At 38.9% G+C, this 19,813-nt stretch overlaps 1 long non-coding RNA gene and 1 pseudogene across 1 annotated transcript; one reads left to right on the top strand and one right to left on the bottom strand.

The window, feature by feature from the left end:
• Window positions 1–863: 863 nt before the first annotated feature.
• LOC119895759 lies at window positions 864–6,598 on the bottom strand (annotated as a pseudogene).
• A 5,524-nt stretch (window positions 6,599–12,122) lies between these two features.
• On the top strand, window positions 12,123–13,402 carry LOC119894880. The gene is made up of 2 exons (XR_005442992.1): window positions 12,123–12,230; window positions 13,077–13,402. It is a non-coding gene; the product is annotated as an uncharacterized LOC119894880 (long non-coding RNA).
• Window positions 13,403–19,813: the final 6,411 nt, after the last annotated feature.

Raw genomic sequence — 19,813 nt, 5'->3', positions numbered from 1 at the left:
CAAGTGTTGCCACTGCACACACACACACACACATGCTACGCCTACACATGCGCACTGACGAGCCAGGGTTAGGGTTACAATTTTTAATTTATTCACACACTTCAAAAACATTTAATGAAAGTTTTTATTCTTTTTACATGTTTATTTACAGCATTAAATGTTGAAATGTATATTGTAACACTCTGTATATTAATTTATTGGGAGAAAACTGGTAGTTCTATGTAAAATCAGACGTTGAGCACCCCCATATAGCCAAAATGGCGTGATCCTCGTTTCGCTGCGAAGCTTCGACTGTGAGATTGACAGTCGAATCAGGCTCCGCCAATCGAAGCATCGAATCTTTGACTATTCAGGGTCAGCCCTACATTGTATACTAAACAATTTGGTCTGGACTGGTGGTCAGACAAAACAAGCAATTTGAAAGTTAGTCTTAGGGCTCTGGGAATTTGTGATTGATTGTGATATTATAGTGGATAATCAAATAATAAATTAAATAATCTTTAGTGGGTGCAGGTTTGCTCACCACTAGTGCACATGCCCCACTGAGTCCTTGCTGCAGAGGCCCTGGGTTCTAGTCCGATAAATTCATACACAAATATCTTCTGCCTGCTTTCATACCCAAATAGTTTGCATTTTACCATCACAACTCCCTACTAGCTCAGAGCCTTGATAACATATTGGAAATTAATAGGACGGAACGGCCAAAAACATCAATATAACATAATTAGCTTTGAGACGCCTGCGGCTGTTTACTGTGAGCATAATGTTTAACTAAACACCTTCTATTCAACCAGTGCAGGAAGTGAACTCCCTCCAGTCTGGTGTCCACATCACATTCCCCCCTGTGGTTAAATTAATGTTTGATTCTTCAACCAACGTCAGTGAGCTGCAGCAAAGTTACCCAACAAAAGTGCCTGTGTGGGTTTTCTGTTAATATCTTTTAAAGAGATGGAGGGTTGCCATTAGTGAGAGAGGGGTGTGTAAAACGTAGGACTGTGTGTGTGTATGATTAGGAGATGATCCTTAATTAAGTGGTTCATTGGTATCAATAGAGCTCTGACTCCTCTAACTAGTCTTTACAAAGAGATCGGTGATGTATGAAATCACTCTGCTTTTAGCATGCAGAGAAAGTCAGTGAAAGAGAAAATGAAACTGCAGAACAGCTCTTCTGGTTTCTTATTCTATGAGTTCAGTCATGATTTTGTGCATTCAGTAATCATCACACAAAAATACGTTCAGTGTGTACACACATAATCCTGTGTAAAGGAAATATCTGTCACCATCTTATGAAAAGCTCACCTTGTCCCACTGTCTCTCTCTGTCCAAAGTGATAATTATCATGGCTGGATTCACCAGGTAACCGTTACTGTTGAAGGAGAAGTCATTGTGTTCCCAGGTTACATTCAACATGTGCCTGCAGAGAAACAAAACCCAAAGAGAAGGATCAGTGACCTAATCTTAAAAAAGCACTGTATACTTGGATATACTGTATTTATGTAAGTTCTGTCCAAGAACATTGAAATCACTATTTCCTAAAGTGACATCTTCAAATTGTTTGTTTTGTATGAACAGCAGTGTAAAACAGTGAATTATGAGTCATAACTTTTTTCTAATAAACTTTTACTTTGAGCCATAATTATTAGAACTCTAAGGCATAATAAGAGATAATAAGTCATACTTAATTACATACATATATAATTATGAGACAAAGTCATAATATAAGAAGCAAGTCATAGGTTTCATATACTATGAGATTAGTATATATAGGTGCTGGTCATATAATTAGAATATCATCAAAAAGTTGATTTATTTCATTCAAAAAGTGAAACTTGGAAGTTACACACAGACTTTAATTAAATTAGAATATTACTTAAGACCAATACAAAAAAAGGATTTTTAGAAATGTTGGCCAACTGAAAAGTATGAACATGAAAAGTATGAGCATGTACAGCACTCAATACTTAGTTGGGGCTCCTTTTGCCTGAGTTACTGCAGCAATGCGGCGTGGCATGGAGTCCATCAGTCTGTGGCACTGCTCAGGTGTTATGAGAGCCCAGGTTGCTCTGATAGTGGCCTTCAACTCTTCTGCATTGTTGGGTCTGGCGTATCGCATCTTCCTCTTCACAATACCACATAGATTTTCTATAGTGTTAAAGTCAGGCGAGTTTGCTGACCAATTAAGAACAGGGATACCATGGTCCTTAAACCAGGTACTGGTAGCTTTGGCTCTGTGTGCAGGTGCCAAGTCCCGTTGGAAAATGAAATCTGCATCTCCATAAAGTTGGTCAGCAGCAGAAGCATGAAGTGCTCTAAAACTTCCTGGTAGACGGCTGCGTTGACCTTGGACCTCAGAAAACACAGTTGACCAACACCAGCAGATGACATGGCACCCAAACCATCACTGACTGTGGAAACTTTACACTGGACTTCAAGCAACGTGGATTCTGTGCCTCTCCTCTCTTCCTCCAGACTGTGGGACCTTGATTTCCAAAGGAAATGCAAAATTTACTTTCATCAGAGAACATAACTTTGGACCACTCAGCAGCAGTCCAGTCCTTTTTGTCTTTAGCCCAGGCGAGACGCTTCTGACGCTGTGTCTTGTTCAAGAGTGGCTTGACACAAGGAATGTGACAGCTGAAACCCATGTCTTGCATACGTCTGTACGGGGTGGTTCTTGAAGCACTGACTCCAGCTGCAGTCCACTCTTTGTGAATCTCCCCCACATTTTTGAATGGGTTTTGTTTCACAATCCTCTCCAGGGTGCGGTTATCCCTATTGCTTGTACACTTTTTTTCTACCACATCTTTTCCTTCCCTTCGCCTCTCTATTAATGTGCTTGGACACAGAGCTCTGCGAACAGCCACCCTCTTTAGCAATGACCTTTTGTGTCTTGCCCTCCTTGTGCAAGGTGTCAATGGTCGTCTTTTGGACAGCTGTCAAGTCAGCAGTCTTCCCCATGATTATGTAGCCTACAGAACTAGACTGAGAGACCATTTAAAGGCCTTTGCAGGTGTTTTGAGTTAATTATCTGATTAGAGTGTGGCACCAGGTGTCTTCAATATTGAACCTTTTCACAATATTCTAATTTTCTGAGATAGTGATTTTGGAGTTTTCATTAGTTGTCAGTTATAATCATCAAAATGAAAAGGAATGAACACTTGAAATATATCAGTCTGTGTGGAATGAATATACATTAAACAAGTTTCACTTTTTGAATGGAATTACTGAAATAAATAATTTTTTTGATGATATTCTAATTATATGACCAGCACCTGTATAGTATACATTGCTTTGGTCCAGACTGAAGTATCAACTATTAGATGGATTGCTATGACATTTTGTACAAACATTCATGCTCCCCAAAGGATTAATCCGACTGATTTTGGTGAACTCCTGATATCAGTAACTATTTTAACAACTAAATTTGCTGAACACATTCATGGTCCCCAAAAGGATCCATTATAGTAACAATGATAAAACAGCAAAACCAACACAACAAAAATATTGTTTTAATGTCACAAAATGCCTCGTCACCGAACAGAACAACACTGCTGCTTGCTTTAGTATGTTTGTGACACAGTAGAGTCACAATGTGTCCTGACAACTTCTGCACTGTGTAGAAAACCGTTTTCTGCCTGCTTTGATTCCATTGTTTCATCACTCACATCCTGTTATATTAGACCTGTGGTTCTGCGCTCTCACCTCACTCGGCACTCCAGCAGAGGTGATGAAAGCCTGCTGGGAGGAGAAAAGCCTTCAGGCTTGTCTGTGTGAAAAGCCTATTTAATCTGGTAATCTGCGCTAATCCCATTAACAGGTGATCTGACTCATTATCAAAAGCTTGTTTGAACAAAAAAAACTCCAATCAAGTGAGGATAGATCTGAGAACCGAGGCCTTAATGTTTGATCTGGCTGGAAATAGAATAGATAGCTGACTATGAAGTTAATAGAAAGTGCTTTGTTCTCTCTCGCCAACCTGAGAGATGCTGCTACTCAAGTCATGCCTGCTGGGTTTAAAAAGTCTAAAAGGAGGGGTTTGTACAGTATCAAAGCCTAAGATAATGTTCACCATTTCCAATTTTCATGAACGGTTTGGGTTTACAAAGTAAAAGTTGTCTCCCCTACGGCTCGGAAGACTCTGAAAGAAAAATTACTTCTGACATCAGAGGGAGAGAGAGTGGTGTTTCATAATGCAAGAGAAGTGTCTGATGATGCCTGTGTCCTTTTAGCAGCCCCTTGGTGTCCATCTACAACAACACAGACACACAATTACACACAACACACTCCCAATCTCCCTGAATGACCTTGGCTCATATGAGCCAGACGCTGGAGCAGTTTTTTTTTCTGGCTCTTCCCTTTGCTGATAAAAACATTTTTCTAAGAAAATAGGATTTGCTTCTGTGTTCCATGGCACAGATTGCTCTTTTGGGCATGGTTTAAATGAGGAGAAGCCACACCCTCATCCGTTCTTACCACCCACGCCCCACTAAATTATCTTGCAATCTCCAAGAGATATAGGGGAGCACTCAATGCTGAGGAGATAGATGGCAGCAGGGCAGGGAACACCAAATGGACGGGAAGTCATGAATCAATAAACAACTGTTGACCTCTTTTTGCTGTGAAGTCTGAACCGTTATTGTTGTATCTTTATGATAAATTTTAGAAATTAAAGAGAATATTTATTACCAATGTGATCCCTTACCATCAGACAACATTATTCTGCAAGTCCTAAATAAGGTCATACAAGTAATATGTAATATAAGAGACTTTTTTCCGGCAGAAAAAACAACACTATTAGTTGTTTGTTAGAACACTGAAAACCATCTATGATTATGTTTTCCTTACAAGTGACCTCTCTAACTAATGACTGTCCTCTCTACAAAGACAGAAGTAGCGCTATGTCGCCATTAGAAAGGAGATTCTGGAGCACAGGTGGGCACAGAAAGCTTCAGACTTTGACATGCCTAATAACATTGAGTTCTTTCATACTTGACCACAAACTTAACCACGGAAGTGACAGATCTGAAAACACTTGCATGAATATTTAAGTTGTTTTGGAAGGCAATGACCTAAGAACTATTTTTTCATTTAGGTGAAAGGACTTTGCTTTTCATAGAAAAAAATTTACAAACGTGTTAGTCCTGAAGCTTGTGCTTTTGTTGGATTTGGCTCCTCTTGCACAGTTACAGTAACATCGAGTGCATTTTTATAATACTCAGGGGTTCAATTTAAAATTAAAGTATACTTCATGTCTAGTTCACATTTAAACAGAACAAATGAGACACCATAAAGTACAAATGAGATAGTCTAAAGCTACAGGGGTTCATATCTTATGTTCATAATCGGCACCATTAACGGTAAGCTACTGCAAAGTTGTTTCCATGGGAATTCCTGCACTCTGTAACTCTTGTCATTTATGAGCTTTAGGCTTCCAGTGGCCCTGGTGGCCATTTTTTAAATGTGTGTGCAGTGTTTGCCTAGAGAACATTCACAGGCCACTAAACTTTTTCTCTTTTAACATGCTTGCGTGCATCACGCTCTGTGCTCCTGTATGTGCCTATGCATGCATAAATACGAATCGAATCGGAATCGAATGTCCGACCCTGCCACCAAACAAGGAAAATCAGTTACAAAATATAAATGCTTGGAAGAATTCCACAGAAAAATTGTACCATTAGTATTTAAATTATGGCCAAGTCTCAAATATCAGAAGTGTAGGAAGAGGAGGACAAGCATAACAAATCAAGGCCAGCCTCTTAAAAAAAAAAAATTACTTCTACTGTAATAATTGACATTGTAAATTAAACAGCATTGTAAAACAACAAGCAGCTTCAACAGCGAACTAAATCGGGATCTGATCAGAAAACAAGAAGCTTCTTACTGAAATATGACAAATATCTAAATCTTATCTAATATAAGATTGTTAGAAATAAACGCCTGTTTCTCTAAAGCTTGTGTGAAATTGTTCTCTGGTTACCTGAACAGAGTGTCATTAGTAAAGGATGGCTTGACGGGGTTGTGACAATCACTTTGGCCCTCGGGAACGAAGCCTCTCTGTTTCTGAAAGCTCTGCACTCCTTTCACTACGATAGCCACCCCGTCCCGCACCCTCTTCCTCAGGCTCATCCTCCACCGGTCTGTGATGATGCTGATGAGCCCCACAGGGAAGCTGTCAGGTGGGGGATGTCCGGGTTCCCCACTGCCAGGCTGGGAATAATCCAGATGTAGCCTGGCCCCAACAATCCGGACTCAGATGCCATGGCGAACAGGTACTGAGCCTCTTCATGAGAGCAGTAGACCAAAAGCACCTGGGCGTCGACCTGCTGCAGAAGTCTCCTCGCTCGGATGTCGTTCATGCCGTCTGCGGACATATCGAACGTCAACACGTCCTGCAGATCCCATATAAAATAGCTGGTGTCTGTGAAGGACTTAATGTAATCCACGTAGGTTTCGTAGCCCGGGTAAAGGCTGGTTATGACCACAAAGCTGTCCCAGTTATACTCCTCCATCACCTTGAACATGCCGTTGATCTGCTGCTCAATGGAGGCGCCAAGCTGGAGGAAGTTGGAGCCTTCACCCTGGAGGAAGAGGAAAACGTAGCATCATCATGAGGAGATGGAAAATCTATGAAGACCTTTATGGTTAGTTAACTCACTGCACACTATTTGCTCTTGACTAACAAGCAAAATGAACACATCTTAATTCACTCTGTATAATGTGCAGTATTATCTCTGGAGGAACTTCTTTATACTGATGATGTTACACACATTCAGACAAATCACACAAGTGAGTTGCTCAACCAGTAGGTTCTATATTGCAGCTTTGACAGGGGCTAAGTGGTTTTGCTTTGTTTTGCTCTTCCAGGACCTGCAGACCCATTCATCACTTAAACTCACATGTCTTACTTTTGCCGTGCAAACACTGGCCGTCATCCATACTTGCAAATTCAGAGGGATAGCACTATCACTGTGGCCAGCGCCTGCACTGTTTCATCCGTCTTTCTGCAAATACAGTGACCTTGAGAGCGGGATGAGGATTGCTTTTCTGTTAACTGTATTAAAAGGACTGCAGAGAAGGGAACAATATTTTCTAGCACCGTGCAGTGTCTGATACTTTTCCCCTGAGATTTTCATTAGAAAAGTGCCGTACAGTCTTTTATTCTTCAGGTGGAGTAAAGCCTCAGGTAGTGTTTAAAATAAGCACTCAATTGTAGAGTTTTTCAGTTGTCAAAAGACAAAACATGTGCTGTGACATCACTGATTGGGGTTGTGCCTGGAAGATCCAAGGAGGAAACGGCTTAGCAACAGCTTTCTTCCATGTGATTTAGTATTGACTTGCCCTTTAAAATTGCGGTCTTTTAAATCAATGAATCACCACCGAAACGAAAAGACAAGAAAACCTGTACCCTTTATTGTGCCAATAGCATGACATTGTCACTTGGTGGGAATGGATTCACTGAATTCCTTCCTGCACAAAGACATACTTTCCTAAAGCACAAAACAAGAAATAGTTGCTTTTCTAGCTCTGAGCTAAAGCTTTGAGGGATTCTGTTGGAATGAGCAATAGAACATTTATTATAAATAATTTTCAATGTTGCCTTCTTCCACAATAGGGATATTGACTCAGAGATGCTCTATTTAATATCACATTAGTAAATTCCTTTGTATGAAAGGAATAATAATTTATATGAAGTAGTTTTTAATAAGCTATCATCAAAGGTTTGTAGGTCATCTGCCACTGTACATAATTTTTTGTTATTAAATCAAATTCAAATTGATTCTGTTCCAGATATGGAGGAGGATAACCAAATGTTTTATTAATGGCATTTGACTGATCTGTAAAGCATTAGTAAAGCCATTAGTTACAACTTATAAACCCTTCCTAAAGGGTATCCTGTCAGAAATTGGTACCCAAATATTAGATATAGAGCTGCAGAACATCAGGCAAAAATCAATTAATTAGGAACTTATTCATCAACTGCAGACTTTGATGTAAAACCCCACTGCTTATTTAGACAGTGAGAAACCCGTATATCTTTATTAATACAAGCCATTAATAAACTATTTATTAACGTTCAATAAAGCTCTTAGTTAAAACTTACAAATCCTTATTAGAAATAGGTATTCAAATAAAAGCAACTACTAACAATCCTGCCAGAAATAGATTGAGACATTTGACATTAGTCTCAACCTTGATCTCTCTCCCATTAATTATACCAAGGTATTATAATTAATGTGACACTGATGGACTGATGCTACTCTACATATAGTCATTAGTTTCAACAAAGATTGTTGATTTGAGTTACTCTACCTAATCTTTACTGTTTCACATTACTCTAAAAGACTTTAAATTGTGAATCATTGATAGTAGCAAGACATTAGTATGAGTGAGTTCATAAATATATTAGATTATGTTGTGTGTGTATGTGTATGTATATATATATATAGGGTTTATTATTCTCTTTTTATTCTGTTTTTTATGAACTAATTTATTTGAAAGTGATTTTAAAAAAGAACATTTCTGCCTGTAATCTGACTCTGGTGTGATCTTGTTATAAAAGCTGTTGGCCTCCTCAGGCTGATAGGTAGGTGGCCACCTCTTGACCCTCTCTCTCTGGGGAAAAAACACTCCGTCCTGAGTTCTGGGCCCTTAGAGCCGAGGATTGGAGGGGTCAGGTATCCTGAGACTGCAAACAGGCCTGTGATCTTATTTGGCATGTCTCCTTGTCCTTGAAAGCAGTTCAGCGGACTTGTGATGTATGAGCGTCCTACGATTTCAGACGTCACGGCTAAATCCACTGACTTTGTGCCTCTGACTCTACCATGCTCATGCCCATGAAAACATTTCTCTTTCTGTTGTCTTGTTTCACTTGTCAATGCCCTTGTTTGCTCTGACTTCCTCTATCACCAAACAGTGATGTAGCTATAAATAACAAAAGTTCTTTCATGCATAGTTTTTCATTGAAAGAGAAATTGTCACACACTTTGTGAATTCCTACATCTTCATGCAACAGAATTAATATCCATTAGTTGGCAGCTATTCCTTTTCATATTTAATTCATATCTTGTCTTTAATATGCCTGGTCTCACATGTTAATGATAAATATTCACATTCACATTCACATCACATTCAGTTATCAGCGTCTTTACTAGGAATTGGTTTCAGCTCAATGTAAGGCAACTTCTTTGGACTAAGATGGATTAGACTGCAGTGGAGGCCGGCTGGCTGCATGCATCCATACCGTGTGCAGGGATCTTATGCAGGTTAGTCACGGAGGAGCTTGAGACGATCGTATAAATCTACTAATTTTCTCCTTCCCCTCACTGTCCCACAGCAAATATGTCAGCGTGATTGCCTTACTCCTGTATGTGCTGCTACCTATTCCAGCATCTGCAACGGTGCGCAATCAGTTTGTTCCCCAGCAGGTACTAAGGTGTCGGTGTGTGTATGTGCAGGTGTGTTTATGTTTGTACTTGTGTTTTTGTATGCCTTGTACATAGCATACTAGCCCAAGGGTCTGTCAGGGTAAAGCCCCCTGCAAACTACAATCTCAACAGCTCAATTAGCATAGAGCAGGCTGATAACGCAGTCCAAATGAGCCTGGGGCATTACCACAGGCTCAGCTGTAGCTCAAAGTCACGACCGCCCTGTCAGTGTGCAGTGCATGTACAGTACTGTCCAAAGCATATGGTTGTAGGGAATAAAATGAAACATTACAGTGGGTTACATAGAATATGAATTTGTCACCAGCAGTGTTCATCTTTCTAGGAGCCAAATGCAGACTAAAGAGTTCATTAGGTTTGGAATGAACAAGTCGTAAGATGTGTTATACGACCACATCTAAAGACGGTAGACGGTAAGATTTATACCCATTCCACACAGCCACACAACGGCTGGGAGAAAAGCCTGCCGCCATAGCCTCCTCCTGGCTGCATCCCACTTCTTCCATGATGTCTCTCCAAGAACTCTGTGTCTTTTGTCTTTGTAGTCTCAACATGATAAATTGCACTAGGGCTGACCCCAAATAGTCAAAGATTCGATGCTTCGATAGGCGGAGCTTTGATTCGACTATCAATCTCACAGTCGAATCTTTGCAGTGCCGTTATGAAAGTAGGATGATACTGTTTTGGCTATATGGGGGAGCTCAAGCTCTAATTTTACATAGAACTATGTACTATGTCAACATATAATGCTGTAAATAAAATGTGAAAAGAAAGAAACTTTCAACAAATCTTTTTAAAGAGCGTGAATAAATCCAAAGTTTTAACCCTAACCCTTAAGATCGGGGCGTCGGTGCGCTTCAGCGTGTGTGTGTGTGTGTGTGTCAAACGAGGAAGAGAGACAAAACACAACTTCATGTGCAGTGAGTGCACGGGCAGAGTGTGTGCAGGTTGGTAGGTACACAGGCAGATAGGCCAGCTTATTACAGTCCTGCGACAGCCAATCAAAACATTTGATTTATTCATTGCTGTCAAGATGTGAAGAAAATTTCAACAAATATAACAAAAAATGCTTCTGACAGACTGATATACTCTAGCTTTAGATTATGTCCACACTAAGTCAGCTAAATGTAAATGTGCCTTCTGTTCTGTCCACACTAAATGTGCAGTCACCAGTGTTTGCAAATATTTGAAGCTCATTTGACTGAATTCAAGAATGTGTTTTCTGGTTAGGTTAGAAATGCCACGTCATAAGCAAATGGACTCTCATGATACATATGAGCATATTGCCCAGTATGGATAATGTATGTTGGACTATAACCCGGTTGTTTGTAAATGTGTGTCAGCCATGACTCTGTCAGTAAGCTGTACTTCCATAGTGTTGTCCACAGAAGCTCACAGTAATAGTCTACAGTCCCAAAGAAGATTACAGCCATTGAGTGGAAAGCTTAGCTTCTCAAGGCTGAGATTACATTCACACGGGTAAAATATACAGAACTCATATCTGTTTACAAACACAGATGCAGAAACGCTGCGTTAATCTGTATAGTCAACTTTAACCCTGTAGCGTTTTGTCAAGTGTATAGTGCTCAAATCTTGCAATGTCTAGTGCTTTGTAACAACAAGATTCATATAAGATGCTTGGAGCAGTATTTATGTCTAAACCACAGCTGTTTATTTATATATATATATATATATATATATATATATATATATATATATATGAAATGATGTATTGTGGTAAATGTGTTGTGGCAGTTATTGAAATCACCACTGAACATATGACACACAAAGTGGTGCATGTTTTCCCTTGTCACATGACTGAACTGCAGCCATCCCTCTCTCTCTGTTCTTCTATGAAGAGTGACTTCTGGCCACAGCTCTTTGCTGCGACATATGTCTGCCTCCGCCACGCAGCAGGACATGCCCTGGCACCAGCTTCCTGTGCTGCTGACGTCACAGAAATCCTGCACGGCTACTAGGAACAGGCACATAACTCCCTGGCCATTTTCCACTTAAAACATTAAAAAAGATTATGATACTGTATAGGTGGCATTTAGCAAGGTTGAAACAATATGCAAATGAGCATGGAAGTTCTTTCTGCATTTGACATTAGAAAATTAAGAGAAATCACAGATCATCAAATAACAAACTAATTAATCTGATCTCACAAAACCATATCAGAAACTTTAGTTTTATCTTACTTTATATAAATTCATATTATTTATAACCATGGTTACATGGCATGGAGGACAAAAATATTAATGACTGGCATGTTTAAGCGCAACATATATTCCTCATGAAGTCATCAACTTTATATACAGTACATAACCTTTGGTTTATCATTTACAAAATGTTAGTCTTTTCATCCTTCAGTATTGAACTGGATAAGAGAGATTCAGACCTGTAGTCCCCATGCAACTCTGCATCCTAGATATTATGTTTATATACAACTAATTTACAACAACAAATACATTTTGAAAGGAAAGTTAATACTGCCCTAACTGCTCTGTCTGTCTAGACAGGTGGCACTGTAACTGTGCCAGTGGTTTTTCCAATGTAGCGCGTGGTGGATGTAGAGACAAGTGATTTCAGGATGAAGCGAAGGCAGACAGAGAAAAAAATAACTGCTCTACTTCTGAGAAAAGCCTCAGGCTCATGTTCCTGCAAAGACAATCAAGGTTTTGCTCGTGTCTGACTTACATTTTGTCCACTTACAGCGCTGTGGCTCGGAGGATGTGATCTGTCAGACCGCACAATGAATGCTTCAAAGGATGCTTTGGATTTTAGGTCAGGATATTGAACTAAATGCATAATGAGAGAAACAGTTGAATTAGAAAGCTACAGCAACCACCTTGAGTGTGCAATTACTTCTGAAGGACATCACTGGATGGCTTTATTTGTTCAGAGATTAATCGCAGCTTTTTCCAAAGACACTACAACAAAAGTACTGTAATCAAAGCTACACTGGAAAGGATTTTCAGTTAAAACTACACCCATTTGTCTAGCTGAGATGCTTTACAATCACCCTAATGGTATAGTCTGGTGTCACCAGAAAAGGCAGTTCAAGCATCTCACGCTTCTGTAATATAAACACAATCTTACCCACATAGTTTTATATGTATAAACCTAGCCAAATGGTTAACCAGAGATGGCAGATTAGAAACCACTCATATGAGTCATTGTTGTATCATGGGTTGTTTGGAAAGCAATGACAAATGACCTATTTTATCGATTAAGCTGGACTTGTTGGAGCTCTGGGCTGTTGTGTCCTGGCAAAGATGCAACCACATTTTAGCTTTTAAACCAGGCACAGGTCCAGTTTTCTTTCTAGTTTTCTTCACAAACATTTCAGTAATTTGTTTAATGATTACGGCTATGGATTTATCCACTCCTTGCACACTGAGCAGGCCTGTGGGAACTGATTGATCTGCTTGCAATAGTTAAGTATGTAGCTTTGATTTCTTGTCCATCTGAAATTGACATATGGCTGCTAGCTTGAACAAGTTTTAACTCTATAGATGCATAAATAAGCAATATTCTTACTGGAGTGAACTTTGCTTAATACTTCCTGGCTCTCCATGTGTTTGCTCACTGGCTAAACTGTCATTATATTTCCTTTTTTCATTTGGATAGGAAATGAAGAGGATAATGGCGTGTCTGCTCAGATGTTGCCAATCAACAAACTAAATGTCCTGGGGACAGGAATCAGTTTATCACCTAATTTTATGCTGTCACTTTCAGAAAGATCAGACTCTCGGGTTTCAGTGATACGTATGAAAAATGAATGAGCTTCATTGCCTTGTTGACTACCTTTGACAGCGTCCCATAAATCAATCGACGGGCGGCGTCCCTGATTGTTGAGAAGACTAACAAAATAATTTCTGTGTATCTGGTTCATAGCTGGCATGTGCACATTTACAGTACTTGAATATTAATAAATGACTAATCGTAAGCATAAATAGGTGACTACTGGTGTTCCATATACATTGAGCCATACAAAGTCAATGAAAACACGTCATTTTGCTGTCAGTTCAACCATTAGATTAAATTGTTTTTAAAGTTTAAATCTCATTTTGAAACAGTGACTGTAATGGTACTGTGCATCAGTACTTGGTAGTCTATTCTTTTCCATCTGTCATCTATATTCCGATATGCTACACTATAATCACTCTGGACAGACTTATCCCATAGGTAAAAAGCCACTGCTCTCGTGGCGTGATGAAATCTATAGTGCTCCCTTGGATGTTAGGCAGACATGCTGACAGACCCCTCTTTCTACTTTCCATAGCCTGCTATTGGCAGAACTTTCTGAACTAAAGCAGCACGTCACCAAAAACCAACAACAACAAAATCAACCAACTTTTACATAGTATATATCTACAGTATATCCAGTACTGTATCAATTGTCCTAAAGCTTTATTTTTTCATTTGTATACTACCAGCATATTTTAATCAGACTTTAAAGTCAGGGTAATCTTTTAACTTTTAACGTTTAACGTATATTTTTTCCCATTGAATAGAAATGTTATAAACTTAAGCTACGCTTCTACTGACCATTTTCTAAAACATACCTTTCATTTTGTACATAAGATTACTCTTATAGTATTACATTCATTTGGCAGACATATTTCCAAACAGACAATTTGGGCAATTTGGGTGTTCAGTATTTTACTCAAGGACATTTCGACATGTGTTCAGGAGAGGCTGGAGACTGCACGTTTTAACCAACTGAGCTACAGCTACAACTGCTTGTATTTCTTCCTTCCATAGGGTGTCAAAGTATTTGCAGGGAATTTGCTCGAGAGAATTTTGCTTCCATCCAAGAAACGCCAAAATAAGATGATGCTTTTGCGCATTATGCGTGTTTGCTTATTTTTGTCTGGCTTTGATTTTACTGTAGCTTGTGAATGCAACAATGTTTAGAAGCCATCTGTAAAAGCTTCCCACCATAAACTGAAGACATTCCAGCAAATAGGAGCTCTCAGAACAGACCGACCGTATGACAGTAAAATAACTTTTATCCACCATAACCAACCAACCAAGCAACACCCCTCTTAAACATATCTTCTGCTTTTGGAATTTTGTTTTCATAACCACAACAGAACAGGAATCAGTGGCTGTCCTGATGTCAGAAAAATAAGTATCAACAATCTAAGAGATTTGTAGGTAAAAGGCCAAAACACGCAAAACCACATATGGGCGTTGCCTGCATGGGGGCCACAAACCATAAGATATTGTCATTTGTTTAAAAAAGCTATTATCAGATGAGGCAGGGAGGTGTGTGTGTCAATCAAGGCCTGGTATCTCAGTGGGTAGTAGAAGAGTATGAATGGTATCAAACTGGGACGTCCGTATTAATAATGCATGCACTTACTGTTCTGTAAGGCCCTTTTTAATGCATTCACCTCACAGTATATATTAATGTCTCAGCTTCTTTCACTGGCTAATTACTGATGTCATTCCTTTTAACGGCTGCCTGCGTTTGTCATTACGCTTATTTCCTAGTACACGTGTTTATTTGGTAATTTATTATGAGTTGCTTTTATTGTCCTCAAGTAAGAGTAGTGCTAATGAGCAGCAGGAGGAATTAACTGCTGAGCGGCATCTCTTTTATTACCCCGAGAAGCCATGCTGATGGCAAGATCACCCAAAATGTTTTCTGAAATGGATACAGATGACAGGGGAGCTGTTTGCAATCCCATATGAAATAATTAAGGAAATTGTCTAACTTGTGTCTCTTTGTTTCTCACAAAATAGAAAATGCCGCAAGACTCAAAATCATTGTTGTGTCTAAAAGATAACTAGACATATGTTCTAATCAAATATACATAGCTTCAAGTATTCAGCAGTTGATTATTTGAAAAGAATTTGATCCTCTTCAGAGTTCGAGTTTATTGGTACTATAGACAAAAAAAAAAAAAAAAACCCTCAGCAGCAGGTCATGATGAAGTTACGCTTATGTTGGTCACCAAAGTCTATCAGTTGTCAAAACTCTTAAATATGTATTCAGCAAATTATTTCGAACTAAAATGTTTCCCACTGATCTGAAAATAAAAACATTGTCACCATCTTTAAATTTGAAGACCAAATTATTTTGTATATATTGTCCAGTCTCTGTCCTTCTATGTTTTTCAGAAATATTTGAAAGGATTTTGATTTATAGGCATTTTCAGTAGCAGAGCTCTTTTTTACGTGCACACTAGATTTAGATAAAATATCTGTTCACGTGAATGGCTGTTAATGAGGTGGTCGATACTGAATGTTTGTGGTCTAGTTTTAATAAGCCCTGTTGATCACAATGTCTTGCTTATAAATTTTTCTGTGGCTATCTAATTAAATTAAACATCAGACACTTTGTAATTGTAAGTGGGTGGACATCTGATATGAAGTGAGTTTCTTGTGGTGACCCACAGGGGGTCTATTCTTGGACCCCTTCTCTTCTTATCTTCTGCATTGTCATCCATGTTTCTTTTACATAAAAAATGTTTTTACACTTAATGCAGTTTCTGCACTAAATGAATTAGAAATAATTTCCAGATGGTTTAAATTAAACCATTTTGTTATATTTAATATGGATGGTGTATTGGAATTTTCTATGGGCATACACACACACACACACACACATATATGTTTCTACATAATATTATTACAAATACAAAATCTAATTTCATCCTTTTGAATATACAACTTTTAACCCGCTTTTCTGTTTGTGTAATTTCTTCAAAGAGCAACACATAGCATTTAATAAATCATTATCTCTAATGTGAAAATGTGAAAAGTTTACTTTTCCCTAAATCTTTAAAGACTGTCAATTAATCTTAACTAAAGTTTTCAACATGTGATGTTGTTTTGTGATACGAGCTCTGTGTCGTCTTCTGCAGGAGGCGCTAAAATGTCACCAGAAGAAAGCCATTCTAAAAGGATTATAGTTGGTCTCTGTGGCTGAGCCTCTTGTGGTGGGTGATGATGCCACTATATATGGATCATTACTGCTAAACCTTCCAGCTTTAAAAGCACTTTAATAGCTTGTATGTGTTTCAAGCACCTCAAGCTTTTACCTCACCTGAGAGTTAGGGCTGCATACTGTACTACTAACACAGTAATGATAAAGGTTCAGCACAGTCTTTGGACCCCACAAATTATATATAGGGATTCATGTTTTATGACCTTGACAGAGTTCCCTTATTAATTTCTTGCTTCTTGAACTTGCAACTCTAATGCTGCCTGAGCTAATTGTATTTCAGATATTTATTAATCATTAAGTCATTTTAAAATGACAGATTGTGACTGTTCATCTATCTTATGCTAATTATGGCTGATGTAATTAGTTCTCAAATTACTGTACGTGTGGGCTTCTGTGTGACTTCTAGGAAAATAAATGTGCACATTGAGTGGAATTGTGATTAAAATAATTTCATTTTTGTTGTAATTACCGCATACTTGCTGCAGACTGTTTGAATTGATGACCAAACCATCTATCTTACTTAAGTCAAAGTATGTAGTACCTGACGCCTGACAACAAATGGCCGAAAATGAGATCTGAAAATCAAAGTGGAATCGCCTCAATTTGCTGTTATGGTGGGTCACTCTATGACAACCCTGGTGAATTATATCATAGTCTGCAAGATGATCTATAGAACATACTTATCAAAAAATGTGTTATGACCTACGATGTAGCTTTAATATAGATGAGAGGAAAACGTCTGGTTTTGTGGTGCTGAAACAGTGGTGGAAAGTAGCTTTTACTCAAGTATTAAACTGAAATTAAATTAGCTCCACCTTGACCAGCATTACATTAAAATACTGCTTAAATGCAACTGTGATTTTACAGTAATATAATGTATGACAATATTTAGGGCCTGAGCACGAAACGTGTGAGGTCCTTATTGGAACTGAAGGAATTGCTTTTTCTTTCTTCCTTCCTTCCTTTCGCAAAGTAATCTCAGTTTTGGGGGCCTAAACATGCTCGAAAACTCACCAAACTTTGCACATAATTCAGGAACTCAGGAAAATTCAGGAAAAATATTGTATTTTATGGGTTTCGCGCATGGGCCTGGCAAAATGGCTCACTAGCGCCCCCTACAGAGCAGCCCCCGGGCAAAGTTTCAACTACGTGTATGAAATTTCTGTGGTATATGTATCACGTCCAGACGTACAATAACCCAGTCTAAACCCACTGACGATTAAAAGTTGTACAAACGGTTATTACCAGTCGACCAGTTTGCCCGTGGCGTGCTGTCAAAAATCGATGATTCTCCATGAAACAGGAAGTTCTTGTAACTTCAGTGTACATGCTCACATCTGCACCAAATTTGACATGTATGATAACAGTTCAACCCTGTACACATCCATATGCTATTATTCACTCAAAGTCATAGCGCCACCTGCTGTCAAAAGGAAATGACATATTTTACACTATGATGGACTACTCCTAGCAGGTTGGCCATATCAACTTCAAAACTGTCCCAGAAAACCCTTAACACATTGATGAAACCATGTTGTAAAAATTGTGAGTTTGCAGTTAACAATGTGGCAGTGGCGTGGCGGCAAAATTCCACACTTTTCCAGAGCCTCGGGGCCCTGACAGCAAACGCTCTGTCCCCTTTAGTTTTCAGTCGAGACTCTGGAACAGACAACAGACCTCTGCCTGAGGATCTCAAGGTACGTGCTGGTGCGTATGGGACTAAAAGGTCAGAAATATAACAAGGCGAGAGGCCATGAAGAGCTTTAAAAGTGATCAGTAAAATTTTAAAGTCAATTCTAAAACAAACTGGGAGCCAGTGTAATGAAGCTAAAATAGGAGTAATGTGGTCATATTTCTTTGTTTTGGTTAAAAGCCTTGCAGCTGAGTTCTGGACAGTCTGGAGTCGATCAATAGATTTTTGGGTTAAACAGGTGAAAAGGCTGTTGCAATAATCCAGGCGTGATGAGATGAAGGCGTGTAAAATGTTCTCGGTGTCTTTAAAAGTTAACATAGATCGAATTTTTGCTATATTTCTAAGTTGATAAAAACATGATTGAACAAGCTTTGTGGTGTGCTGCTTGAAATTTAAATTACTATCAAACCAGACACCAAGGTTCTTTGCAACAGGCTAAATGTGATTTACTAGGGAACCAGCAGATGGCAGTATTTGATTTGCCATCTGCTGGGACCCAATGACCAGGATTTCTGTTTTGTCTGAGTTCAGCTGGAGGAAATTATTTGACATCCATTTTTTAACTTCACAAAGGCAGTTGTTAAGTGAACTCAACATTCCAGGGTCTGTGGATCTGACGGGCAAGTACATTTGTGTGTCAAATATGAAAAGAAATACCGTGTTTATGAATAATATGTCCAAGGGGAAGCAGATACAAGGAAATCAAAATGGGTCCTAAGACCGACCCCTGAGGCACACCATATTTAACTGGACAGAACGAAGAGACATAGTTGTTTACAGACACGCAAAACTTCCTATTTGACAGGTAGGATGAAAAACCATTCTAGGGCAGTACCAGAGATCCCCACCCAGTGCCTCAGTCTGTCTAACATGATGTTGTGATCAATGGTGTCAAAAGCAGCGCTAAGGTCCAGGAGTACCAGGACTGAGCACATGACTTTAAGCAGGGCAGTCTCAGTGCTGTGGTACTTCCTGAAACCAGACTGAAACTTTTCAAATAATTTGTTATTTTCCAGTACAGTGAGCAGCTGTTTGGACACAATTCTTTCTAAAAGCTTTGCAATAAAAGGCAGTTTTGAAATTGGTCTAAAATTTTGTGGGAGTGAGGGATCTAAACCAGAGAATGCTGTCATTTATCCAGGGTTGCTTACTAGCTTTATACGTAGGCCTAACCTTTAGAGGAGCAGTAATATTTAGTGACGGCAAGCAGATATGATTGAAGTGATCAACCACATTGTTGGTGTTGGAATCAGACAGGTGTTGGCTTTGGCTCTGAAAGAATGTGCAAAACTTTGAAACACTTTGTTTATTAAGGATGCGAGAACAGGAAGTGCTTGGTGAGGCGGCATGAGTAACAGGCGAATCGCAGCTAAAAACAATACATCTGTGGTCGGATATGGTCATGTCCACAGAGGAAATGCTGACGCCCAGGGTAAAAACCAAGTCCAGTGTATGACCACGGTTATAATAATCTTTAAGTTACAAAGTGCTTTAACAAGTGTAAAGACAATAATACCATGTGTATTATGGGTTTGCCCTTTGACATGTTGTTTGAAGTTAAAAGAAGTGGTTATATTTAAAAAGTCAGTTGCATTAACATTGTTGGGGTCATCAACATGAATATTAAAATCGCCACAAAGAACAATTCTGTCATAATTTAAAACCAGAGTAGATAAAAATTCAGGAAGTTCTGTTAAAAATCCTCCAGGTGGT

The sequence above is a fragment of the Micropterus salmoides genome, unplaced genomic scaffold (assembly GCF_014851395.1).
Source record: "Micropterus salmoides isolate LMB-PRFRI ecotype aquatic unplaced genomic scaffold, ASM1485139v1 Ms_hic_scaffold_9, whole genome shotgun sequence".
Lineage (NCBI taxonomy): Eukaryota > Metazoa > Chordata > Actinopteri > Centrarchiformes > Centrarchidae > Micropterus > Micropterus salmoides.
The sequence above is the reverse complement of the archived record's forward strand: the minus strand, read 5'-3'. Positions and strand labels throughout refer to the sequence as shown.